The sequence below is a fragment of the Vulpes vulpes genome, chromosome 10, assembly GCF_048418805.1.
Source record: "Vulpes vulpes isolate BD-2025 chromosome 10, VulVul3, whole genome shotgun sequence".
In the NCBI taxonomy this organism is placed as follows: domain Eukaryota; kingdom Metazoa; phylum Chordata; class Mammalia; order Carnivora; family Canidae; genus Vulpes; species Vulpes vulpes.
Genome location: NC_132789.1, coordinates 4,351,613 through 4,379,346, shown reverse-complemented (window position 1 = coordinate 4,379,346; position 27,734 = coordinate 4,351,613). Strand labels below are relative to the sequence as shown.

Sequence of the window (27,734 nt, the reverse complement as noted above, 5' to 3'; positions counted from 1 at the left end):
CATGTGCATTGTTGAATTTTTTGTAAGCGAATCTGTGTTCTGTAATGATGGAGGCTGCTTATTTAGCAAATGCAGCCACATACATTTAAGGCAATTAGAACAGGACAGACGTTCAGCCAAACAGACCACACTGACGCAGAAATTGCTTTGTCACTAAGCTTGACCGGGACAGCCACACAGAAAGTGGATACAAATATACCACCTTCCTAAAAACAATCTATCCTTATAAAGTCTGCCATTAGCTGATTGATTTATTGTAAGTAAGGAGACTTTGTCAATACCCTTTATTGCTATACCTCTCAATTAAGAAACAGAAACTGATAGTTCTGTATTATTCTGGATAATTAGCTTGAATCTAGTAGCTATCATGGTAGTTCAGTTACTCTACTTAAGTTTTTGGAAAAGCACATTAGTGTAGTGGGGCATCACAGAACTGTGACCCTGCAGTGGGCAGGAGAGAGGTGTGTGTGCAGTGTGACTCAGGAGCCAGATGGTGTGGGTTCAAATCCTGGCTCTATTACTTCCCAGCTGTGCACACCTGGGCAACATCATTAACCTCCATGTGCTTTATTTTCCTGTTCTGTAACAGAGGGATGATGCCAGAACTACCACGTTCGTTAAATAAATCAAGAATATGAAGAACTTAGAACAGTGCCTAGCATATGGCATGTGCTATATATGTGTTTACTATCATCAGCCCCTAAGAACCAGCTTGGTATATCAATCAAGTGCCCCCAGAAGGGATAGAGTGACTCCATTTTCCACTTGACCCCCTGACTTCCAGGAGACCATGAACAAAGGGCTGACTCTACTGGACAGGAGAATGAGATCAGGATCATGAAAAATGGTAATATCTCAAAAAGCTATTTTAGCCACAAAATAATGTCATGAAACTCCAAGGAAATGTTCACACCCTATGCTTACATTACTGCGACTTCAATGAATATTTTTAAAAAGATTTTATTTAATTATTTATTTTAGAAAGAGAGAGAGAGAGCATGAGTGAGGATGGGGGGAGGGGACAGAGGGAGAGGGGGGAGAGAATCTCAAGCAGACGGATCCCACGACCCTGAGATCACGGACCTGAACTGAACCAAGAGTCAGATGCTTAACTGCCTGAGCCACCCAGGCACCCCTTCAATGGACTTTTATGGGAAAAGTTACACATGCAGCTTCTTTTTTGATATATGAAAAGAAGCAAGCAAATTTTCCCATTGACTACCTGGGGTGTCCAGAGGTTCCAGGCTCCTCTGAGGGCTTCCTCTCTCTTTCTTTTTTCTTCCCTCCTCCCTCCTTCTTTCCCTTCTTACCCTCCCTCCCTTCCTTTTTTCTTTCCACTGTCATTATTTGATATTCATCAAGAACCAGCAGTGCTGTTTTGAATGTACAAAAATAGATTCTTCCAAGTGACTTTCCCCCCCTAAGAGATGATAGATTGCTTTTTTCCCCTCAGTGCAAACCAGAAATTGAAGCAGACGGAGCATGTCTTCCACAGTGTCAGGCAAGGGAGTCTGGCTTGCGGAGAGTCAGCCCGGACATACTGGGAGAGCAGGTAGGGGAGAAGTGACCATGGTCCGCACCTGGGGGTGGGGATGGGAGTCCCCCCTCCCCGGGGCTGAGAAAGCACCCTCACTGTGCAACATGCCTTTTTTGTGGTTTTGCACCTTCTTCCCAAAATATTGGCATTTTGACTGCTCAGAGGTAAATAGGTCGATTCAGTGGATTTGGGAAGTTTATTATCAATACTCGTGGCACATTTGCGGTTATTCGCGATTATTCGCGAATATGTGCAGAGCTGGGGGCGGATATCTAAGTGGCCGATAAGCCTGTTCCCAGCTCAGGACGAACAAGGCTACTCTCTGTCTCTTGTTTCAGCTCTCAGACCATAAGCAAGTGTCCTTTCCATGATCTATTTACTGCCACGGGCTTTTTTTGTTTTGTTTTTTGGTTGGGGTTTTTTTTTTTTTTTTCATTTCTGTGCTGTTGGTGATTTCTTGCCAAGCTAGTGCTGAAGAGCTGCCTTGTGCTCCTGCCGCAAGAAGGCTGCCATGTGCCTCCCAGAGAAGCTTCTTTAAATAAACTCCCTCAAGTACTAGTTCTACCATTGGTCCTGAGTTAAGCATTAATGAACTGACAATGTATGTTAAATAAAGCTCCTTTAATCATAAAGACACAGGGGATCCCCGGGTGGCTCAGTGGTTTAGGACCTGTCTGCGGCCCAGGACATGATGCTGGGGTCCTGGGATCGAGTCCCGCAACGGGCTCCCCATGGGGAGCCTGCGTCTCCCTCTGCCTGTGTCTCTGTCTCTCATGAATAAAAAAATGAAATCTTTAAAAAAAATCATAAAGACGCATAAAAAAAGTCATTTATATCATTTGATGAAAATGTGACGAGACACCCAGGAATTTAAATCTGTATTTCCTCTAGAAAAAATAGTTCAGGTTTTGCTAATTCAATGTTGGCAGCGACTGTATAGAACATATCTACGGTGGCCAACGAGAATCGGCTTCTATTTGGGGGAATAGCAGTCTAGATGATTCTTGTTTTTCCATCCCGGCAGATTTTTTTTCATGCAAAGGAACAGAACGTCATTTCAGGGTGAACACTCACCTCCACCTTCCCTGGTGGATCCATCCTTTTCCATACGCTGATGTTTAACTTCAGAGCTGGCTCCATGAACAGCTCGGCAAGGAGGTTCTGAGAGGGAAGGGTATGTCCAGGCCTGTGCATATGGTAACGGCCCTGTTCCTGGCTGCTTGCAATATCTATTGTTCTTGGTCACTTGGCATTTTTATGATGCCCTGACTCAGATTTTATAGCTGTTTTACGGGCTAATTTTCTGCACTGCGTTTCGTCAGGCCTTTCCAGACACCCAGCGAGTTAACTCTGAATCACTTGCAGCTCTGAATTGCATCCCCCACCCCACGCCGGCCCCTCAAGCATCCAGAAAGCCTCTGGTGATCTGGGCTCTCCAGCAGTCTGGAAACAGAGGCCAGGGAGGAGAAAAATGCAACAGGAAAAGTCCCCCAGACCTTCCCTCATGTAACCATTGGGCGATGAGGAGACCCTCCCTTTTCTCTGTAATAGGGCTACGGGGTGTGAGAGCCAAAAAATGAATGGGGGCAAATGTTGAATTACATCCCGGGTCTCCCCCATAATAAGTTAAGACGGTTGAATTACTGTTCTCCCCTGTCTTGACAAAGGTCCTGGGTGATATCTCTCTGTGATGTGGCTCAGATTGAGCGGGCTTTCATTTTCAGTTAGGGAAGCAGCAAAAGAACTGAGGTATTTCATTCCAAAACGTGTCTCTCTGTTTGAAGAATGGTGACCACATCTTCTTCAAGGACCTCGGCAGCCATGAGCACGTATATTCTCAAACCACATTGCGGGGTTTGAATTTTGGCTGTGCAGAAAAGCAGATTGGGTTCCGTGCTATGGATGGCTCACGTTCCATTCTCTTGGTCTGCCAGTCCTCCAGGGAGAAAACAGAATGTGGGGAGCATTACCTACCGGTGTCTGGGCACGTGAAAGCTGACCAGGCAGTCTTCTAAACCTTGGGGGACCAAGTACCCGGTATGCCTGAGACTGTGGTGTTTCCCAGGACATGGGGCGGTCAGTGCCAACCCTGGGAAGTTAGGACCCTTGATGCAGTGAGACTACTTGCAGATCAGTTGCAATCTGCCTTCCTTTGGATGTTTCTGTAATGGAAGCCATCAAAGGAACCACAGAACTTGGAGAGGAAGCCAAAGAGGAATACCGAATGCTAAGCCCTTTTGTCTGTGAACTTACTCAGAGGGATGTGTCAGAGAGGCCCTTGGCCTCAGCCACTGCCCATCTCCCTGGACATGCTCCCTGAGAGCAGCAAGCAACATTAGATGATCACCGCCAACCCAGCACCGAAGCCCCTCCACTTTAGAGGCTTCAAACAGAGTGGAAGAAATAAGATATACAAAAAAAAAAAAAGGTTAAAATTCTAATTTATGTTCTTTTTTATTATTATTACATTTATTTAGCCTAGGTACCCATAAAAGAAGCCAAAGAGGAAAGACATTAGGGATCCCAGCTGGGGTCTGCCCTCACTGGTCCAGGCACCAGCCATGCGCCCCCTCAGAAGAGGAGGGTCTGCTCCAGAGTTTCTGGCTGACGAGTTATTAATTCAAGACTCAACACCTGTGAAGCCTGTTCTCATTAGTGGCCACATTTGGACAGACCCAGATTGGCCCAATCTTATTAATATTCTTGTTCACATACATGGGTTTTAAATAATAGATGGTCTTGAACGTTTCCCAGGTAGTTTTATTTTGTGTCATATATTTTATCCAAACTTCTTTGAATTATTTAGAATAAAAAAAAGCAGTAATCATGCCATTTACCTCTTCTGATTTTTCCCACTCAGCGAGATCTTAAATTATTCCGATATTTTGCATCAACAACAGAAATAAATAGCCGTATATAAAATGTAGGTCACATTAAGATTTTCTGACCCAATAAAAGTGTTAGTTGTCTAAGAAACTCTTCCAGGCAATTATAAATATGTCAAAATAATGTAAAAGTATGGCATTTGCAATGGAGTCCAGAGTTAGCATTTGAAAGTGGTTGTAAATTGTTATATTTATGATCAAATATATATTTAAAGATACACACTCCTGTGTACTCTTGAGAGCTGACATAACCAAAATTAAATTTTGAGAAACTCTGTAGAGAAGAAAGTCATAGTTTGGTAAGCAAGGTTTTGAGGGAGATCAGGAAATTAAAACAATACTACTACTACTAATGTTGATAATAGGAGTTCAGTTGGGTTGTAGGAGAAGATGGGAGAGGGGGGCTTCTTTCTGTCCCCTAAATCTTGAGACTGCAGGATTTGTCAGCCCAGAATTGGAGCACTAAAGTGGCATGAATTGAGAGATTTCCACTGTCAGAATTTCAGCAGGTCAGGTGGCTTTTTGTGTTACATGAGCTGTATCGCCTTGACCTCCATGGGTCAGTAGTTGGGACTTTAAGGATCATAGTTCATAGAAACTGCTGTCCACTTTTATCTGTTTATTGAATTTCTTATAACTGAAGTCAAAAAGAAACTTCTGTCCACCAGCCCCGACAAGTGGAAGTTTTTAACCCTATTGATGCCCAGGGTACACCTCACTGATTCTTACTGAATTGACTAGGAGTAGAGTCTGGGCATGGGGGATTTTTCAAGTTCCCTAGATAATTCTACATATACCCAGGGCTGAAAACCACTTCTCCAGGGAACCCTCTGAGTGCTGACATGACTTGATTGAGAATATAACTGAGCCCCCCCCCCTATTTTTTTTCTAGGACAAGGTTGATGCTGAGAGGCTGGGACATATGATTTTACTCCCTTCTCAAGGAAAAAACTCATGCTGTGGGTTTCTCTTTCTAGAGGTCTGCATTTTCCGGACCACAGAGCATAGATAAGAAAGTTGGGCACTTTCATAAGTCTGGGTGTCTGGTGACAGGGTAGCTGTATTTTCCCAGTTGAAGGGAGTGGACCAATTAGAGGCTTTCTGAGGCAAGTGACCCAATTTGGAGGAGGAGGATGGAGGAGCTGTGGTTAGATTGACCAGCTGTCCTGGTTTACTCACAACTGAGGGATTCCTGGAAATTGAGGCTTTCTGTCTTTCTGCAGGAAGGCAAACGGGGATGGTGGATCATTCCATCTCTTAACTCAGATATGGCATCCAAAAGAGCCAGAATATCGACTGGAGGCAGTCAAGAACTTTTCCAGGCAGGGCGAGTTTCATGTCTCCATCCCCAGTGTGACTTAAAGGTGGGAAGCTGATGTCTCTGAGTGGATTCAATGGATATAGGTCAGGGGCACCCAAGATAGATTGAGGACTAAAGGATCTCCTCAATTCTGGATTGACCAAACCCTAGGAATCTAGAAAGCTCCATGACAGATGGAGAAAGCGTCCCTCGAAAATTACCAGGGTTGCTTCCTGCCAAACCAGTTGGATGGAGCAGAGCGAGACCGGATGGCAGTAAGAAAAACAAAAAATGTGATATGCGTTGCACTTTATACATGATATACTCACCTTCTTTAAGTCCTGCATTAATTGAAATGGAGATATGGAAAGATCTACAAAAATCACTTATAGAAGGAGATAGAAGGGATTATGCCTCAGCTGTCCTAGCCCTTTCTTCCTGTGTTAAACAGTCCTGAGGGCAAGCACCAGTGACTGCTTAGCTCCAGAACGGGTATCTGAACAATGCTGAATGTTCCATGATGTTCCAGGCTCATGGAGACATACAGAAACTTGCATTCCCCAGGAACGATACCCAGGCGTGTCCCTGGAGAGCTCCATGTCCCTGTCAGATAGGACTACCCACAGGACCCATGATGGACAGATTGTGGGTCTCAGACACAGAGGAGATGATGCCTTTGTCATCATAAACAGATGCTGTGCTGTGCCCTAGACATCCATACCAAGTGTAGAACCACCTTCCCTTTATTGCATCTCAAAGGCCCAGAGGCTCTGAGGTTGTTATGTGTGAGTGTGGCAAACCTCCCTTGAAAGGCACAGCTAGGGACAGTGACCATCTGGTGGCAAGACCCCGCCGTGGTCTGGCCCTTATTTCTACAGCCCAGGATCTGGTCAGGGTGAGGTGGCCTGAGCTCACAGCGGAGAGGCATCACGTCGGGTGCATCCCGCATATATTGACTGTGTCCAGGCCCAAGTAGGTCCCACCTCGTGAGACCTGCCTCGCCATCACCCAGCCTGGGGTTAAGCTCTCTGAAGACTCTGCCCTAATTTCCCACTTTTTAACTCCACCAAGACCATCCGGGTGATGGCCTCCTGACTGCAAAATAATTAACTCTGCTTGCTCAACGCGTTTCTCTTTCAGGCCCATTGTGTTGACATTGATAAACTAAGAAATCTTTCTCTGCTTCAAAGTCTTTAAATGTTTGAGATGACGTAGATGCCAGTCCACAGAGAGGTTTTAAAGAAGCACAAGGACAGTTATCCTAAAGGAAGGGGGGGAGCAGTGGATTCCTGGCATCTTGGATGTCTAGATTTCAATGACGATGAGGGTGGAAATCTATGAATACAGGTGTAATCGGTAAAACCAAGTGAGATGGGAAATGATCAGCATTAATGTTCTCTTCATTTGGCTGGAAGTTGGGGGAAAAAAGACGAATCCCCTTGTGCTCAAATGCATCATGCAGATGTCTCTTGGAAGACCTTGTTTCATTTTCGCTTCAAAAGAAGTTACAAAAATTAGCCTTCATTTTAAAATAACATGACAAGGACATTTGTAAAGGCGAATTTACTGGGAATTATATAAGAATGTTGAAATCATTTTTCTTCTTGTAGTCGGGATCCGAGTTATTTTCTATTTATATGCAAATGTCAGATTCCTGAGCTTATTTTATTTTTTACAATGCTGAAATAGTATTTATTTCCTAAAATTTACATGAGCGGAGTCCCTGATATGATAGCAGACCCGTTCTGATAACAGATTTAGAAAATGCATTCCTGACTCCAAATGTGCATAGAGCCAACATTGCTCATTTTAATTTTCAGATATGATAAATTATTCTATTTTTCACAAGAGTATAATGATTTATTGATTTTTAAAATCAGCACTGAATTTTAAAGAGAAGTGCTCACCTCTCAGAAGCAAAGCCAATGGGCAGAAACACCGGCTTTCTCATTAATTATCTGCAACCTGCTATCTGTGTAATGACTTCTGGGGGAGAGCCCCTGTCTTAGTTCTTTTGTGTTTCCCTGGTATCTGTGTATCTGATTGCTTCCATTTTAACTGTATCTTAAGTCCTTTCTGGGAGAGCAACTTATAATTAAAATGATTACTAATTGTGTGTTTTTTAATTAGCTGACGCCTAATGAGAAATTACAAAACAATTTGGTCCCTGCAGGGAGATGAGTGACCAGAGAATAATTGCTATCTCGGGACAGTGTTCTTTATGTTTAGCTCCCTTTCTGCAAACAAGAGCTCATACAATTATAGCTTATTTAGAGCACGATGGAGTATAAACAGGAGAGAAAACAAGACAGTCAGATTTACCCTGCTGTTTCTCATAGTCTTACATGCAGACAAGGCCAGGAAAATCAAGCGGGGTCTGAGACATCTGCTCAGGACCCGCCCAAATTCAGCTTGGCCAGGCAACAGCATCTAGAAATTCTACAGACCTAGAGCCCCTGTAGATGCCTGGTGATGCTGAAAATAACCCAAGCCTCAGAGGAAAGATCACATTGGGAGGCAATTATCTGACCCTGTTGGTTTTCAGGGCCGCTATCAACACTGCAAAGCACTTGCTTTGTTCCCTCTCATCTTCTCTTTCCCAGCCAGCTCCAGTCCTCATTAGCCAAGGTCCTTCTTACGAGATGATAAATGAGAGGAGAATCCATTTGAGATGAATGAACATTATCAAGACACGCGTGCTTAGTGACTTGCCTGCAAATGTCATGTCTGTGTGTGCAAGGAATTCATTATAGCACCCATTTTAATGTAGTCTGATCAATGCAGGGACTCACCTTGCTCATACAGAAGCAGAAGGAGATCCCAGCCTGAGGTGATAGTGCGTCTGACGTCATCAGAGTATGATTCCCCAAGGCTGCCATCTTTGACCTTGCTTACAGATGCTTTTGTGAAGGAGCAACCCATAGCATGCTTTCAGGTAGGCTGTTATTTTAATCTCTCACTTGTGAAGATATTATAGGTCAATGGTTAGCAACATCAGAATCACCTGGAAGGCTTGTGAAAACGGACTGCTCAGCCCCAACCCCGGAGTTTCTGATTGGGCAGTTCTGGGACCTGAGAATTGTTACTTCCATAGCACCTTGTGGTATGGTGCTATGTCCAGAGAGCACTCTGAAAACAATGGCCCTGGGTTATGAGGGACATTGCTGGAAACAGAATAATTCTATCTGGAGGATATGGGAAGTTTAGTCTCTGTTCCCCCTGTGGCTATCACTATTGCCCTGATCTGAAAGAGTTTCTGCAGCACCAATGAATACAGTCTGTTTGCATGGCCTGCCTATAAGCAAGGGGCGGCGGGGGGCGGCAAGGGGGGGCCTAGTGTTTCCAGAGGACTTCGGGCTTAGGAACAGCAGAGGCATTGCAGGGGGGAGTGGAGCCAACATAAGGAGGGAAGAGACCAAGGGACATTTAATTATGGAAATCATACTCCTTTGATGGTGATTTGAAAAATAAATAGGTAGAATCAATAAGACAGCCTAGACTTTGGAGTCACATTGTCTCAGGGTCCTGGTTCCATGACTCAGCACTGTAAACTTGGCCAAGTCTCTTTGAAAGTTTAAGCCATAGTTCTTTCTCTGTAGAATGGAATGCATACAACTTACTTTGCAAAAACAAACAAACAAACAACTTACCTTGCAGAGGTATTATGGAGAGCAAATGGAATACTGCTTAGTGTAGAGTAAGAGCTCAATATGTGTTAGGTACAGTCATCCTCCCTCTTCTCATCAAACTACTAGCAAAAAACATAGAGGAGTTGGGGTATAATCTTGGGAATTAGGAAGCCTTTCTAATATCTGTGAAAGCTCCTATTAAAAAGTGAAGTCTAGGGGCACCTGGGTGGCTCAGTCAATTAACTGTCTGCCTTTGATGATCTCAGGGTCCTGGGATCGAGCCCCGGGTTAGACTCTCTGCTCAGCGGGGAGTCTGCCTCTCCCTCTCCCCCTCTCTCTCACAAATAAATAAACAAAATCTTTCAAACAACGTGGGGGTCTATTGTAGAATGGAAAGAAAATTAATTTATGTATAAGATTTTACTTAGTTGTAAAATAAGCTTTTTATTTTAGTTATTTAGCAATGATTTATTAATCAAATAATCATGCTAATACATGAATAAATATAAAAAGAGATGTGTTTTCCGAAGGAGAAAGAAAGACATGAGGTTGTTTGAGCAGTTGTAACATGGGGAAAATGGCCCACCAGAGGTTTAGAAAATGGTATTTCATGACCTAAGAGTTAGGAGAAAAATTGGGAAAAATAAACCAGCATTCCACTATTCAAGGTTCCCAAAGTGTGTACTCCAACCTCTCTTTCCTCCCTGAACATTATGACCTCTGCATCTTATTTTCTTCCACATCTTCTTTTTCACTTGAACAATCCTTACTGAGCCTCAATTGCCCATCTGTAAATGCAGACAATAATACCATCCCATAAGGTTGTTGAATAGAGTATTTGAGCATACCTGGTTTGCAGTAAACGTGATATAAATGCTTGCTACTATTATTATTTCCTCCTACATGATCCACTTCCAATGCCAACTTCCATGTGAGCCTCCCCTGGTGGTCCCAGCTGAGTGGCCATCTCCCCCACAGTCTCCAGAGAAGAACTGGCCAGAGGACAATCTGCTGGGTCGAAGCAGAGGAAGTGTATTATTATGTAGAATGAGCCAATAAAAGGTGCTTGGTTATCATTTTGGTAAAAATTCAGCTGTATAGAGGGTATTTTGAGTTTTGTTTTAAACTGAGAAGTGTTATATTAGGGAACACAGAAAAAGTATGTATCACGTGGGAAGATACAGAGGAGGAGTCTGCAGAAGAAAACAGAGGGCTGGGATTTGTATATTGTCTCAACCACAGAGCCAACAGTCTGGGCTGAGACACATCACAAAGCCTCACATGCATGGGGTTGTCCTGGTGACAGGCACCTGCTGTTCTCACATGGATGATTCTAGAAGGGGAAAAAGGAATACAAGGAGGAAATGACAGTGATCAGAGACCACGGGAGAACGTGGTCTGTGAGCTCCCTTTTAGGAACAATTTGAAAGGGAGTTCAGATTCATTTTCAGAGGCTGTGAAAAGTAAAAGTTCTGGTGAACAATGAAATTGCTTGATAACATCTCAGGACTGCCACCTGCTCATCAGTTCTCTAGCCCACTGAGCGAGCCCCGCACCCGCTCCATCTTGCCTGCTCATCAGTATGAGTGGACGCCTTTGGCTCTAAGTAATGACATTTGCGGAGGGCATTTGAATTATGAAACCGAACCCTTTCTTGATGGGCCCTGCATAGCGTAATGGAAAACTTTTTAATTATTCCATTGATTGCCTAGTTGTTTAATTCTTTGGCTTCCTAATGGAGCCAGTGTAGAGTTTTATTGCCTGCACTTCTGTATTAGATAATAAAAGGAGAGAAGCCTTTCATGACCACATTAGATTAAGTTAAAACAGATTGATTTCTCCATATATATTAGCTCTTGTTAATGAAAGACAGAATGACTGCACTCAACAGGTGAATGCCTTCCACAGCTGAGCTCCAGGAGCTCAGAATATGTGTGTGTGGATTAGGTCAGTGGTTAGTCAATAAACTAGTCTAAAGGGCCAATCCAATCTGCTACCTATTTTTGTATCACCTAGAAACTGACAATGAATTTTGCATTATTAGATGGTTGAAATTAAAAGAAGATATTTTGTGACATTTGAAAGAAATGTGATATTGAAATTCTGGCGAACACAGCCATGCTCCATCATTTATGTACCATCTTTGGCTGTTTTCGTGAGGTAACAGCCCCACTGAGTAGGAACAACAGAAACCTAAGCTGTTTACTACATGACTCTCTACAGAAAAAGTTTGCCAACCCCTGGATAAGGGAAATTGCTTCTGAAATCTCATTTCTTTCATTTGGAGTAACAATCCCCCCCTTTCTTTCATTTATTAATTGATTAAGTCAACAAAGCTTTATTGACTCATTCAACAACCCATCCCTGGGTTTTCTCCCGATACTATGCTCAGCACTGTGGCTTTAAGTATAGATAGAGTTGACTCCTCTACCCAATGAGAGAATTGTCTAGATCTGGAAGGAGGCGCACCCCAGGGCACAGGCTTTGCTGCTTCCCCAAAGTCGTCAATATGTCCTCAGCTCAAACGTCCTGCTGAGCAGCCACACCCCAAGTAGTAACCATAACCTAGCCCCCCATCAACCTAGCCTGTTTTAGGGTATTGGAAAACACAAAGTGAGTAATATAGTCCCTTCCCCTGTGGAGCTTGTACTCAGGGGACAGTCTAGTGTTGCAAAACAGAGACAAGTGAACAGAAGAGCACTGGGCAACTAGGGGTTCAATCAGGTCTTTATAACCAGTGAGAAAAGTTTTATTTTATTTTTAGATTTTATTTATTTATTCATGAGAGACACACAGAGTGAGGCAGAAACACAGGCAGAGAGGCTCCCTGCAGGGAGCCTGATACGGGACCTGATTCCAGGACCCTAGATTAGGACCTAAGCCAAAGGCAGATGCTCAACCACTAAGCCACCCAGTCTCCCTAAGTAAGAAGTTTCAAACTCATGCCTGAGCCATTAAGTGTTCACAAAATTAAAGAATTGTTAGTTGGTTAGGAAATGCTTATAGTCTCCTGAACATGCCGTGATCTTTTCCTTCCCTATACCTGGACTAGAGGCCCTCACTTCTCTGCTTGGACCATTTCTGCTCATTAGAGGCATCCCTTACCCTGAGAATTGCCCCCTGACCAACATAGTGTGTCCAGACCCTCCTCTTCAGGCTCTGCAATCATTTCTGTATGAGACACACATTGCTGTATCGGAATGTACTATTTGATACATTTGTCTGTGGTTGACTCTGTTTTGAGGGAAGGATAGAATTCCCTTCATCTCTGCATTTTCAGGGCTTAGCACAGTAAGCCTGGGATGTAGTAGGAGGTTAAATATTGTCGATAAATGATCATGAGAAGAGGTCACATATCTATAGGTTTTCTGGGACCAGGTGTGCCATGTATTGAGCATTCTGGGTGTGAGAGACAAGGGGGATGTTGAGGCTGTTGAGTGGGGAACCCCATTGCAAGGGACAACAGATCTTCAGTTCCTGGTGATTTGCTGCCACAGGGACAGGCGGGGCCGGGAGGGTCAGACTTTCCAATTTTTTTTAAAGAAATGGCAAATTTTCTTTGTGTGCCATATGCACAACTAATTAAAAAATTAACAACAACAACAACAAAAAGGCACAGAATAAGGCTGGCAGGTCAAAGACATTTCCTGTGAGGTGTTTCTGGCCATTGAGAAGTCGTATCGCTGTCTCTGCCTTAAAGGGTGGTTAAGCTCCAAATAACTGGCAAGTGAATGGCATTTAGGATGGCTGAAGGACTCTGTCTATTTCTTGGGCTCTCCAACTTCCTTCTTGAGATTTATGGAAGAGAACAAAAACTCATTCTCTCAACACCCATTCTGAACCACCTTCATCCTTGGTTTCTTTGTAGAAGATTGGAGACAGAGAACCTTCATTCTCCACACTTCCCTGCAGCCTGGTGTGATGGTGTGACATAAATCTGGCCACCGAAATGCAGAATGGGAGGGTCCTGGGGTTTCTGAGAGGCTGTTGGCCTTGTTGATCTAGATATTCTTTCTCTCACTTCCCTCCTTCTTCTTGCTTTGGACATGACAGCTTTCAAATATCCTTGGACCATGAGGAAAAAGCTTGTGTCTGCTCACCCACTGCAAGCTGCACCAGCTACAGATGGCCTGGATCTGGATTTCTTATTACAGGAAAAAAATACCACTGTTTAAACCAAGGTTATTTGGGTTCTAGAGGCAAATTAATTTCTAACCAATCTATTGTGGTTCCCTGTATCTCTTCAAAATCTGAACTTCATGCCACTCACAAATCTTTTTTTTTTTTTTTTTAAGATTTTATTTATTTATTGAGAGACTATGAGCAGGGGAAGGGACAGAGAGAGAAGAAGAAAGAGCCACAAGCAGACTTTGGGCTGAGCCCAACATGGAGCTCAATCCCACAACCTCAAGATCATGACCTGAGCTGAAATCAAGAGTCAGACACTTAACCCACAGAGCCACTCAGATGCCTCAAGAATCTGTTATCAATGCCAGGCTTTTTTTTTTTTTTTTTTTTGTTAAGGAAAAAACAAAAACAGAACAATGAAGTTTTTTTAGTTTCATAAAGAAACACTCTTTCTCCCAATACTTTCCCATGCCTCTTCAGCACTCCTGTTTGGTACAGACCCACCTGCCATTTCTAAAGCAGCTTATCTCTGGAATTATCCTGAGGGCAAACTCTCATCTCCTATGGGTCTCTTACTGAAGAGCTCCTAAGGGACTGTGTACCTGGAAAACCAATCCATCTTGAAACAGGTGATAACAAACAGGATGGAATTGGGAAGGTCAGGATGGAATTGGTGATAACAAACAGGATGGAACTGGGAAGGAACTGAGAAGGTATTCTGGTCACTACCTTCAGATGCGCACAGAGATCAGAGTTGTACTGTGTGTGTCTTACTGCACTTCAGCATCAGCTTTGCATTGCTGGACAGCAGCATTGGTGCCAATACAGAGAGCCACTTGAAGAGTACAAAAAGCATGACTATGTCACTTCCCCCCTTTAGAGCTTTTCCCTGACTCAACGTGGCCTATAGGCTGGAGCAAAAGTGGTGTGGGTTGCTTGTTCACACAATGTTTACTTTACATGGGATAAGCATGTCCTGTGTGCCCCCACGCCCACCAGTTCCCCATGCCTTACCCTGGCATCTTAACATATATGTGGTAGCGACTTAGCTCAACACCATTTGATTTGGCAGCACGAGGTCCATTTCATCCCGGCTATTCCTCACCACCTCCTATGTCCTGAGCTTCGTCTAAGCACCATTTATTTTTCTAAATATTCTCTGCTTCTCTTAACGGAGGCACTTTGTGTGAAATGATGGGTGGATGGATGGGTGCATAGAAGGATGAATGGATGAAAAAAAGGATATGTTAAATAAAAGCTCATAGTAGATGTTAAAAATATTTTTTTGAATTAAAATTTGAGACATAAGTAAGTTGACATTTAGCAAAAGGCCTCCTAACTTCAGTAGCAACATTGTGGCAGGAGTTCAAACCATTGGGTCTTAAATGTCAAATGAACTATTTGAACCAATCTGGTCACTGTTCTCTTTTAAGTCCAATGGCACTTTTTCGGTAGTCACTCCTTGGTCTGGTTCCAGACAACTGGGTAAGACTTGCAAGGATGTCACATACAAAATACCTAGCTGGCCAAAGGGAGCGAAGCTAAGGAAGTGCCTGACAAACTTCTAAGATAAAGGAAATGCTAATGGCCCTTTCGCCTGGTGGCGATTGACTTGTGTCATTTTTCTTCCTGAGTTAATGGCAAGGCAGCCTCATTCCAAGCCATCTTCCCGACTGTTCTTGCCCCCATCCATCTGCAGAGATATTAAAGTTCTGGTATGCTGAATTTCTAAAGGCCAAGATGTGCATTTGGCTTAATGGTGTGACGCCAACCAAGGAAAACAAGGCCATAAAGTTAAACAGAGACACCGCTCCCCTAATTCATGTCCTGAGGGTCAGGAATTAATGGGCGGGGCAAGAAGAAAGAGCAATTAGGATAATCCAAACCCCAGCTTGGTCTTCCCTATCTTGGCAAAACTGCCTTGTAGCTGATAACAAGCAGAGTGAGTGCCCCTAAGTCTGTGTGGTTGGGACCCTTACTCCACCTGAATAACAATAATAATAGTAATAACGACAAAAATGGCATTTACTCATGCCAGTACTACCACAGGCATTGTTCTCATCTGTTAACTCATTTAATCCCTGCAGTGGTCCAATTTGGTAGAAAACATTGTGATCATCCTCATCTTACAGATGGAGAAACTGAAATCTAGACAAGTTAAGTAACTTGTTTAAGGTCACCCAACGAGTAGGTGCTTGGACATACCTCACTAGGCCACCTGATGAGGGCAGTTCTCTCCTAGGACCAGAGAAAGACCTCCACTCATCTGGGCAGCACTGAGCTGTCAATATAATTGTGCTCTCCATCTCTCTCATCCTTATGTCCAAACAGAAAGTTTGCACAGGTTCTGGTTAAACACAATTATTTATTTGGTGTTGCTTTATTTCACTTTCTTCAGAAGTACTGCTAAAATTACAGTGAAATCAGTTCATAAAGACAGTGGGAGGTGGCACACACCCACAAGGACAAAGAAAAGGAAGATGACAGAGATCAAATTTGGAAGTGGTGAAACAGACGGATACCTCTTCTTTGTGCCAGTGGCTAAAGGTCATGTGTTAATGACCAGAATATGACATTTAAGTCCTAAACACATCCACTAAGTGGATTTCAGGAAATTAAAATGTATAATGAGAGAGAAATGACCATTTTTCTAACAACCCAAGTAATCCAAACATGACCTTTCACCTTTTCTGCAGTTTTGTAGGAAGAGCTCTTAGTTGTGGTCAGAGAAGGTGAAGTTACAAGAAGGAAAAACACATGCCTGCACATGGGCGCATGCGCGCGCGCACACACACGGATTGCACTGGCTCGAGAAGCCTTGGGAGCCACGCTGTTCACTAAGAGACAACCCAAAAGGTATAATGACATAAAGACATCTCTGCCACAGATGCTGATTGTTCGGTGAGAATAGCCTCATAAGCACATTGTGCTGAATTTGGATGTGCCTCTTGCCTTCTTTCCTGGCAAAGGAAATTACCAGAGAGTGGGTAAGAGCAGAATATTAGCATTAATAGAAAACTTTATTCTGCTGCCATCTGCTAGCTTCAAAAGAGGGAGCCGTCCAATGACAACTACTTCCCTCAATCAGGTGGAGAGAGAAGAGGGGTCCCTAAGGAATGAGCACAGTTGCTCATGGAGGGAACCTCACATTTAGGCCAGCTAGACATATGCTTACCTGCTTCTTGTCAAACTCCTTCCGGCCCAAGAGGCCATGATTTCAGCAGAAGATAGACTGGGGTAGTTCATATCTGTTCTCTTTGCCTCCCTGTCATCTTTTTATCTTCCTGTGTAGCATCCTTCCTCTAGGTTCCCCAGCAGGAGAAGTGGGGACTGCAGTGAGGAAGGGAATGTGTGTCTCATCCAAAGGCGACAGCTGCTACTCAGTGGGCATGAAGTCCTAGTGGCGCCACAGCCTCAATTTTCCAAAGGAGAGATTCTGAAAGTGAAGCCAAAGCATAGAAAGACAGAGCCAAGAGTTAAGGAAAGAGATTCCAATCTTTGAGTCCCTTGATTAAGCAGTGCTTAAACCAATACTCAAAGGTTCTCAGTCATATGAGCCATTTAATGTCGTTATTTTTATTATTATTATTATTAAGCTGGTTTGAGTTGGGTTTCTAGCATTCAACACAAAAGGGATCAGTCTATAAAGTCAACTCTAATATCAATAAAATGGAAGCAAAGTGTTAGGCAAGTTGAAGACCAGCACCACTGGACCCACGCCAACCAGGGACAGGAAGTCTTCACAGAAGAAGTGGCATTTGGCCCAGATGGGACATAGTCATAGAGAGAGGAGGAGCTTCCAAAGAGAATGGATAATAAGAGTGAAAGCAATGGGGTTCCGAAATGCTGCAGAGCAGGATGTGCACACATCTGGTCCTGAAACGTGCCTGCTGGCCTAAGAGGGTGTTAACAGTGCTCCCCTTCACTCTCAGTGTTGTCCTCGATTGGGTGTAATTATTTTTTTGCTTAGGGAACCTGGAAGAACCCAGATTCCCAACACCTTCACCCTCCGTGTATATGGTCCAGATTTCTCCACCTGGCCACCAGTGCTGTGATCATCAGTTCCATCCAGGAAAGCAACGTGGAGTCAGAGAGCGACAGGCATCCTTAAACTGGGCCAGGAATGAGCTCATTTTGGAACCAGATGAGGGAAGTTTGCCTTCCTGGAAACAGCGGCACTTGGCGGACAGGCTGTCGGTGGAAGCGATGACTCAGTTGTGAGTTGCACGCTTGCCAGAAGTTTGTCTCTTTGAACGAATTATTGTCTACCAAAAAATGACAGGCACTGTAAAATAATGGGGGAAAAAACCCTCAATTCAAGGACACACGTCAACTTGGGGCAATTAACATTCTGAAAGGTCCATTAGTGTGGGAGGCTTGGGAAAAAATCTTTTCTTATAAACTCCTAATCATATTAGGCATTTCAGAAACGGAGTTAAGAGGGAGGGAGTCATATGTTGGTTACACAGCACTTCCTGAATGAAGCGTGTCCCCAGAGACCAGAATCAGAACTTGGGAGAGTGTCTGGTTTTGGAAAATATATGCTTTTCTCAAATTGCTAGTGTGTGGTTTGTGGTGTGTGTGTGTGTGTGTGTGTGTGTGAGAGAGAGAGAGAGAGAGAGATGAAGGGAAAAAAGCACTATTTGTCTCTGTGTGAACATATCCCAATTTCCTTCCTAAAGCTACATCATAGTGCACAGGATAGAATGAATAAAGAGTTTTTTAAATCTAATGATGATATTATATTTTAGTCTAGCATGTATATCTGGAAAATAGATTCTAAGGATTCGAAGGCAGTCCTGAGAATTTGGGGGTATTTGCGGGTTTGCCATACCCCGCACAATTGGAATGATTTATTTTTTTTCTTCCCTGGATTCCTATGCCCTGATTCTGGGACTAATCTGATTTTCCATGGTCAGACCCCCCCCCCCCCCGCCATCACAGTGACTATCAATGCCCTCCAGGGTGGGAATCTGACCCAAGTCTAGCCAATCAGTACATTCTATCAAATTGGCGGTGGTGATTAGCTCTGTGTGGTCACGCGACCCAGCGGAGTCCCACTTGCTGTGTCCTGCCAAGGGACAAAGGCAGTGGGAAGTAAAGCGTCTCTGCACACCATAGGCTTCCACATGGTGATGTCAACCTGCCCTTGGCATTTGCCCCAGCCCAGCGCTATGGAGCCTAGTCTGTCTCAGGCTATCAGATTTGGGTTAGAAGCCAGTTTCTGATGTAGTAGGTGGTAAAGGTTCCAACACCGATGATGTACAGCCCTGTTTTCTCATGAAGCCTTAATTAATTGCACCAACATTTCCAACATTGATTTTTCCTATCTAGTTTTAGCTGTCAATTAGCAATTCCTTTCTAGACAACCTGGAAGGCGATGTCTCAAGCAATCACATGTACAATCAAGCTGTTTACTCCGGTCTCTTCTGGTCTAATGTGGCACCTGCCGGTGCTCCTGTCAGATGGATCCTCATTACATCTGGAAGAGAGAGGAGGTGCACTGGTTACTCTCACTAAAGCCTCACTGGTTCTCTACTGAACTGGACAGTGGCCTGAGAGAGCTGATGTCCTGCACGATGGCCCTGAATGGAAGCTCATCATCCAGGGACCGCCTGGGGCTATTTTCCCCTTAAGGCAAGGCAAAGAGCTCCTCCCATCTTGCTTCAGCCTGACCAGAGAGGCCACCTGTGCCTTGGGCACCCTAGGACAGGAGATGGCTTCTGCCCCCAGGAGGCCAGCAGCTTTGAGAGGTATCAGGCAGATGCAATAATCCAGGTGCACATGCAACGAATCAGCAGTGAGCGCTTCAAAATCTGGATCTATGCCCTTGTGATGCCTCCTACCCGAATGGTCTTAGAAAGCTTGGGACAGCGATAATCCACAAAAGGAGGGAGGAAAAAAATGGCCAGACCTGCCTTGTGTCTAAACTGTAGAATATTCTAGGTCCAAATTCAGTGGATGTTTTATCTTTTAGGTCTAAGCCATGGGTCAGCTCTTAGTGAGCCATGGCATCAATTTAAAGGATCTCATCTATCACTTTTTTAGATACATGGAATAGGATAAAAGGATAGCAGGGTATATTCTTGCAACAAAGTTAACGTATCTTTTTAATGAAATCTTCATTTAAACAATGTGCGTGCACGCGTGCGTGTGTGTGTGTGTGCACGTGTGTGGTGAGTCCCAATGTAAAATGCCTTTTCTCATCATGCATTAGGAAAACGAAGCTGGGAAGGCACAAGACAACCTGCTGTTCCCAACACAGTCTTGCTCATCCTCTAGGACCTGGCTAGAGTCTCACCGTTTCCAGCAGGCTCCCCGTCTGCCACAGCTCACATGCCTCCAACCACCTCTGAACATTCTGAAGCAGCCGATTTCATGCCCAGTTCTGTATTTCCCTGTACCGCTCTTTATTACTGAACAAAAACTTTCCATCAGTCATTCAATCAGCAAGTGTGTCTTCCCCACATAACAGTTCCTCCTGGCCTCGTGGAGTGCCCCACAGCAAGAGCCAAGCAGAAATCACCTCAGGCCAGGCTGGCAGGTAAATGAGTATAAGAGAATATACCCTGGTGGCAAGACACAATTTGCATATGAGACAAGAAGGAAGAGTTGTCATTTCCACTCCCTTCCGTTTTGCCTGAAACACACGGGCCACTCCATTTTTTATTCTCTCACGTGGATGGGGACATTGGCATAATATGTATTTCGTTATTGCCTTAGCTCTGCTGTATGGAAATAACAGCTCGAGTGCAATGATAAATGGCATTGGTGCTAGTTTCTATGACGAGGACACAGGGAGTGCTGGGGACTTGCAGTGAGGCAGAGGATGCACGAACATTGCTACCCGGTGAGCTTGGAGCGTCCAGGGTGCCGCAGCATTGGCTCTTCCGAGGGAAACCAGAAACCTCTGCAAGCCACAAGAGCTTGCACGTGACCTGTGGACACTTTCCCGTGCCGGGGACATGGGTGACAGATGCCACCTGATGGGGCTGTATTACAGTCAGACAGCCCAGGGTGTAGGCAACCTCTGGGTTCTGACCTGGGATGAAGTATCCTTCTCAGGGGCATGCATGGATGAGGTGCAATCACTCACATGTTGATACGGGATATTTTGCTTCTTAAAACACACACACACACACACACACACACACACACAGACAAGAAAAGCAGACTTATTGATGAGGGATGGTAGCCCTCGTGAGCATCTGGCTGTTTATCTGGAACTGATAATTATCCCCATGTTTGTTTTCATCCAGGATGCTGTTTATTTTACCCCATTGGGTAGCAGATTCTCCATCTTCCTCCTCCTTGGATATGTGGGCCCCTTCTATGCTTAAAAAAGCATCCTTTCCCCCTTCCCATCCAGCTCTATTTTAAGCAGATTCTGGAAGGAACCTCAGCTCCCTTACCCTGTGTGGATAACAGGGCCTCGGCCCCACTCTGTGATTTTGGGCATTGGTAGATCTGGCCTCTGAGATCCAAGCTCCTCAGGCTTTATCAACACCACAGTGTTCTCACACTGGTCCACCTGTCTCTCTCTGGGGGTGGGAGAGCACTGTGGGGAGGGGGAAGTGAGACGTGGGGTGGGTTTGTGGTGGTGGAGTGCCCTGCTGCACAGAGCATGCACTGGGCTTCCCAGCCCCTCCTCTGGTGCCCAGTGGGTGGGGGCGTCATGCTTCCCAGTCACTGCCTGAATTCCTCATCCCATGGCATCCATCATCACACACTCAGTGCTGGGCTATAGCAGAAGCCAGAGTGGGGATGTTGTTTTTTGGATAGAATTACTGAGAAAATAGCTATCACTTTGGTGAATGTTCTCAAAGCTCACCAGGGCCTCCTCCTGGAAAATAAATTTGGGTGTCCGAGCTCCACTCCAGGTAGCAGCTGGCAGAACCACTTACATGGGAGGCTGGTTGGGGTTATTACTGTGAAATATGGTCCAGGAATGGGGAAAGTTTGAGCAGGTGATCGGATTCCAAAACCAGATGCTGTGCTTTTCCTTGTTGGAGGGACAGCCCCCGGGACACACACCACTCAAGAAGCTTGATGCATTCGTTATGCTTACGTCTTCTTGGGGATTATGGCAGCCCTCCAGGCTTGGGATGTGAGGAGTGAAAGTCACTTTAGGGCCAAAGCTGGTGACCTGAGGATCAATATCGCATCTGCTCATCGCTCACTTGTCACTTAGGCTGTGGTATCTTTTATTAATTCACTGAGTAATATTTTTTTAAATTATAAAATCATATATATTCATCGTAAAAACATAAAACTAAAAAAAAACTTAAAAATACATTACTTAAAGATAGCAGACTTTTGTTTTAATTGATACACCCCAAGCCCTTCCTCTGTCTCCACACGTGCATATGCACAGAAGTGCTGCAAGTCAAAGTCACATACAAAGTCAATGTGACCTTGAGTATTTAGCTAACTAGCAATCCCTCCTATTGGAAGACAGGAAGTTCCCTGTCTTCACTCTGAATTTCTGCTGAGGGAATTAAAATTCATTCCTTGAATTCACTCCATGAATGCTGTTTGGATGCCTGGCCTGAGGCAGGTCCTGTGTCAGGTGCTGGGGCGCACGCAGAAGGCAGATGGGCCTTGTGGGTCTTTCTCTGCAAAGTGGATTTCCAGTTCTGTGTGCTTGTGGGTTCCTGGTTTCTCCTCCAACTTCTGCTGTTTTCTGCTCCACCGATGCTTCCAGGGCACACAGTCACTTTTACTTGATCTCCCTACCAATTCTAAATATATTTCCTCTCAGCTCTAAATTCAGTCTTTTTACTTGGTCTGTTCCATGCTTAATTTTATGTGTCACTTTGACTGGGCTCAGGGACATCCAGATAGCTGGTAAATGTTATCTCTGGTGTGTCTGGGAGGGTATTTCTGGAGAAGATCAGCATTTGATTGAGGAGACTGAGTAAAGAAGATCACCCTTGCCAACATGGGCAGGCATCACCTAATCTTCTGATGGCTCCAAGAGAACAGAGTTAAAGGAAGGGCGAGCTCTGTCTCTGTGTTGGAACTGGGTGCCCATGTCCTCCCCTTGGATACCAGAGTACCTGGTTCTCAGGCCTTCGGGCTCTAGGGCTTGCACCACTGGCTCTCCTGGTTCTCCAGCATACAGATGGCAGCTCATAGGACTTCTTGGCTCCCATAACCAGGAGAGCCAGTTCCTATTCTACATCTCCTCTTATATATGTCCATATACTCGATGGGTTCTGTCTCTCTGGAGACCCCATATAATACAGCCTGTGAAAATGGATCTTGGCCCTTGGTTTATTTTGCTTTGTTTGTTTTGCTTTTCCTTTATCAGCTGACTTGAACACTTTTTCAATAGAGAGCACTCGATGGACATTGAGGGAGACATGTATGTAGCCTCTAGGTTCCAGAAGGCTACTCTCCTGACATTCCTTACAATTCTCTGCTTCTTCCTAGCCAACCCACCATTACCCAGATCCTGTTATAGTTAATAGATCTTTATATTGAACATTTCCTCTTCAATTCTTGGTAGCTTACTTCCAGGTTGGAGCTGAGCAGATACGAATTCTGTTTAAGGATAATGAAAAAGAGGGGCGCCTGGGTGGCTCAGCGGTTTGGTGCCTGCCTTTGGCCCAGGGCATGATCCTGGAGTCTCAGGATCGAGTCCTACATCAGGCTCCCTGCATGGAGCCTGCTTCTCCCTCTGCCTATGTCTCTGCCTCTCTCTGTGTCTTTCATGAATAAATAAATAAAATCTTTATTTAAAAAAAAAAAGGATAATGAAAAAGGAAGGTGGGGGAAAAAAAAACCCTTATAGCCATTTGTATGCATAGGTGATTTCCCTGAACATTTGGAGAGAAAATGGGAGTTCCGTCACATCATGGCCAATGAGCTGACCTCATCTTCCCTCTTCCTCGCTATCCCTGGCCCCTGACCTGCTGCCTGGCCACATCTCCCTCTTGTCTCTCTCCCCATCCTCCCCTTCTCTCCTCCTTCACTGCCAGTTCATTTATAGAGCAATTAAAGTATTTCTTGGTTTGAAGCCACTCATGGCAACAAAATGTTCACATTCTATCCTGAAGAGGTCACTTTCCTAAAGCATCCCCCACATGCACATAAGTGCATATATACACACAGGCACACACACAGAAACACAGACCCAGACCAGACATGCACACATGCGCAGACACACACATACACACACACACACACCACACACACACACACCCATCTGCTCACATCCATTCTGAGGATACCTCTGGTGGTCCCTAACTCCCCCAATACAAGAACAGCATGTGGTTTCCCTGGTTGCTGTCAGGGCCCCAGTGGTGGGCTGGCTCATGACAGGGGTGTGTGCACTTGCTCAGTGGTGGAGTGTTATTTGTATTGTGTGCTTAAATCATTTTCTTTAATGTTCTATTGAGTTTGTTTGTTTTGGGGAAAAGAGATGGCCTGAGTGCTTGTAGTATATGAACGCTGTGTATCACGTTTACGTTTTGATGGTGAACATAGACTTAAATATATAATCACTCTAAAGTACTCAGAGAGATAATGTAGACTATTATAGAGTCATTATGGAAGGAAAAGTGCCTTGTGTTACTGTTTATGATAATCAGTGGGTACTAATCGTGGTATTTGGAAGGCATTCCACAATCTTCCCATTGACATTAATGGCACCTCTGTGCTTCACACACAGCTGTTGGAATGGTAGAGATATTTGGAGGGAATGATACACAGGTAAGGTAAAGTGGCGAGTACTGATGCACTGGATATATCCACAGTTAATTTCCACTGCATCTTGAGCATCCAGCATCAGGTCACATACATAGTAGACGCTCAATGGATGTTGTTGACTTAATTCATTGCTCTTCTTTATGCTTCCCAGTAGTTCCTTTCTCTTCTCCACCCAATAGTAGGGCAAGAGTGAGATGGTCTTGGCGACCAGATCACATGGGGCCTCAGAAGCAAAGTGAAGGCAGGTGGCTTTACCCCAAGAGCAGGCTGTGAGCTGTGGAAGGGTTTCTAGAAAAGAGCAATGTAATCTTGCTATGTTCCTCAAATCCCTCTTCGGAAATGTGAAGGGAATGGATGAATGGAAGCAGGAGTGGGTTTCGTCCTAGTAGCTGGGACTAGAGACCGAGGGAAGTGGGTGGACTTGAATGATAGGACAGGATGTGGCTGGATCCAGCAGGGAAGTGGAAGGACAGTGTCTTGGATGATTGCAGAGCTCTGGCTTGAGGGCTGGGTGGAGAGTGGTGCATTTAGCAGCACAGGAAAGCCTAGAGGAGAAGTAGGGGAAGAAGGTAGAGATACTTTTAGGTAATCTGGGGTCCTGTTAAACTATAACTCCCCTAAGAGATGTGCACTAATATCCAACACTCACTCACTCAAAAAACATTTCTGAAAACTTCTATGTCCAGATAGCTCTCCTTGCTGCTTTTGGGAGACCCTAAGGCATGAAACTTGCCTGTAAGAAATACAAGGACAAATGAAACACAAATGACATTTATGTAATAGGGAAATAATCATTTTCATGAACATGAATAAGAAAATCATGAAAGAGAGGAATGAAGGGCATCAGGATCAGAGGAAGCTCCTGAGAAGCTCTTAAATGGGGAACAATGTAGAAATGTAGGGCATAGAGCAATTGCACTTGACCTTCACTATCTCCTTCTGCAAAATGAAAAAAAAAAAAAAAAACAATTAAAAGGTCCCAATTGACTAATGTTGCTGTCCCATTTACCACTTCCTTCCTGGGCAGCTCTCCATTGGTCTGGGTCAAAGAAAAAAGATTTTTGTTCAGACCCCTTATTCTGATTGAATTGGTAAGAGCAGGATCTGTGGGGTTAGAATCAGTGGTTTAATTAACTTAAATTATTGGGTAAAATCAACCTCCTTTTGGCAAACTTGGTTTCTATCTTTTAAGTACATAAAGTTTTTTTCCAAACCTACTGTCTAGGAAATGTAGTTTTTCAGTGACAACATTCACAGTCTTGTGATTAAAAATCAACAGTCTTTATAATGATTAAATAAATTTGTCCATATTGGAAGAAAATCATTTGCCTTTCTATAATAGAAACAAACCCAGATTTATAATGACATGATACAGAATAAGCATGATGTATAAAAAAGAAACTTAAAAAATTAAGCTGATTTGAATGTTACAGTAAGTGGGGTTAAATATTTGCTTGCCTTTCCTTTTATTTATCGAAACGTTCATGTCAATAACCTCTTAGAGTTGCTCCCAAAGTTATTAGAAAGTTTTGTGATTTTGTGCTTCATTTTAATCAGGGCTGAATTAAGAAATTTGTGGACGATTTACCATACTTATTATTTGTGTTTACATCGTGTCCTTGATCAACAAAATGAGACTCGGGATATCCACACAATTATAGATGGGGTTTGGGTTATTACCTGAGTGAGTTTGATTCATATTTATTACTTCCACAATGTCTGACTCAAATAGAAATAGAATTTCCAGTGAGTTCTTGATGAAGTTAGCTTTTTTCCCCTGTTGCTTGTTCTATACTAATTGTCAGCAAAATATTTTTTTTCCTGCGTGCATAACACTGGCATTTCACCAAGTCTTTTTTTCTCTGTGCATTCTTCTGTTTTTGCTAACATAGTTGTTTTGTTTACATTAATCTGACAACCTGGGTGGGAATGGATTCAAATTTACATTTTTGCTTTTTTTGTTGCTTGATTTACCCAGACTGCAAATGCAATGTAGGAATTCGTGCTACTGTCGTTTATTTTATACGGTATGTTGCTTTTTGGTCACCAATATTCTATGAGCTACCATACGAGCATTTGTTTTCATAATAATAAACATAAGGGATAAGCTCAATTTACTAACACATTTGTGGTGTTTCTGCTGCCGTATTCTGGTATTCATTTACCAATGCCAATATATTTCTTATAACTATGTAATTTTATAATTTTTCAACACTTGTTGGCTATTAATTCAAATCCAGAACTGTTTCCTTATATATAATATATAGCATATTGTATTTACATGAGCAACATTATGCAATTTCCCTACAATACCATTTTAAAATAAATAGTCTCCCATCAATGTGGGATGGGATATAAAATACTTGGATTTTCCCCCATAAATATTTCCTTAAAGAAATAGGACTGTGTTTTATTCTCTGCTATGTCTTATAGACTAGGAAATATACTACTTCTAGATTGTTCTGCAAGGAATGCTAAATGAATAAAGAGAAACTAGCATTTACTAAGCACACATTTTTGTAAACTCTTTAGTTAACCCTCAGCGGGGTTGCCAGGTACAATTTAGGACACCCAGTTAAATCTGAATTTCATGGGGCGCCTGGGTGGCTCAGTGGTTGAGCATCTGCCTTTGGCTCAGGTCTTGATCCTAGGGTCCTGGAATTGAGTCTCACATCAGGCTCCCTGCAGGGAGACTGCTTCTCCCTCTGCATGTATCTCTGCCTGTGTCTCTCATGAATAAATAAATACAATCTTTAAAAACAGAAATTTGAATTTCATATAAACAACAAACACCAAATATTGCAGGGCGGTATACTTATACTAAAATCATTTGTTGTTTGGCTGAAATTCCAAATGAACTGAGTACCTTGTATTTTATTTGCTAAATCTATTTACCCTTTCTCAAACGACCTGGATGGCTCCAACTTGCATGGCTTAGTCTTCACTCCCCCTTTTATTTCCATGTTCCCCACTAAAGAAGAGAGTTCTTTGGGAGAGTATGGGAAACTTGCAATAGCTTCCAAAATAGAGACTTGGATGCTTAAAATTTAAAATAAGGTTATTTTTATAGTCTTTCGTCTCATGTCTGAAAATATAGCTAAATGAAGACTATCTTGACTTTATATGGCATCAGATTATGGGTTTATAAGTTAGAATCATGGAATGTGCTTGCTGGAAGCCATTTCGGTAGTCCTTGACCCAATGTGCCATTAGAGGGCTCGTGCTGGCCATTCTAACAACAGGACCTAGGCTCCTGGTGAGGCTTCTTGGTTATTTTCAGTACGGGGGGATATTTCTACTGCAGTGGTTTTTGCCAAATATGATTCATGGATGACACGTGAAATAATATTTAGGCAACACCCTAACAAAAGGTTCCCCCGCACCCTCCACCCATTCCTCCATTTTGGGGGGTGGGCCACAAAATGAAAAAAGAGGTCCCTGGGACAGACCTCCTTCTTAACACCTGCTTTCCTTTCAAAGAGAAGCCCAAAGGCATCTTAAATCACAGACACAGCCTTGGGATATAATTTTGATAAATACCA

The 27,734-nt window shown here is 43.6% G+C and overlaps 1 long non-coding RNA gene across 1 annotated transcript in view; it reads left to right on the top strand.

Moving 5' to 3' along the window:
- Positions 1-1,460: 1,460 nt before the first annotated feature.
- LOC112933839 (uncharacterized) overlaps positions 1,461-27,734 on the top strand; it is a 63,473-nt gene continuing 37,199 nt past the window's right edge. Inside the window, exon 1 of the long non-coding RNA XR_011994625.1 lies at positions 1,461-1,552. This is a non-coding gene — a long non-coding RNA (uncharacterized lncRNA). The remainder of the gene's footprint in view (positions 1,553-27,734) is intronic.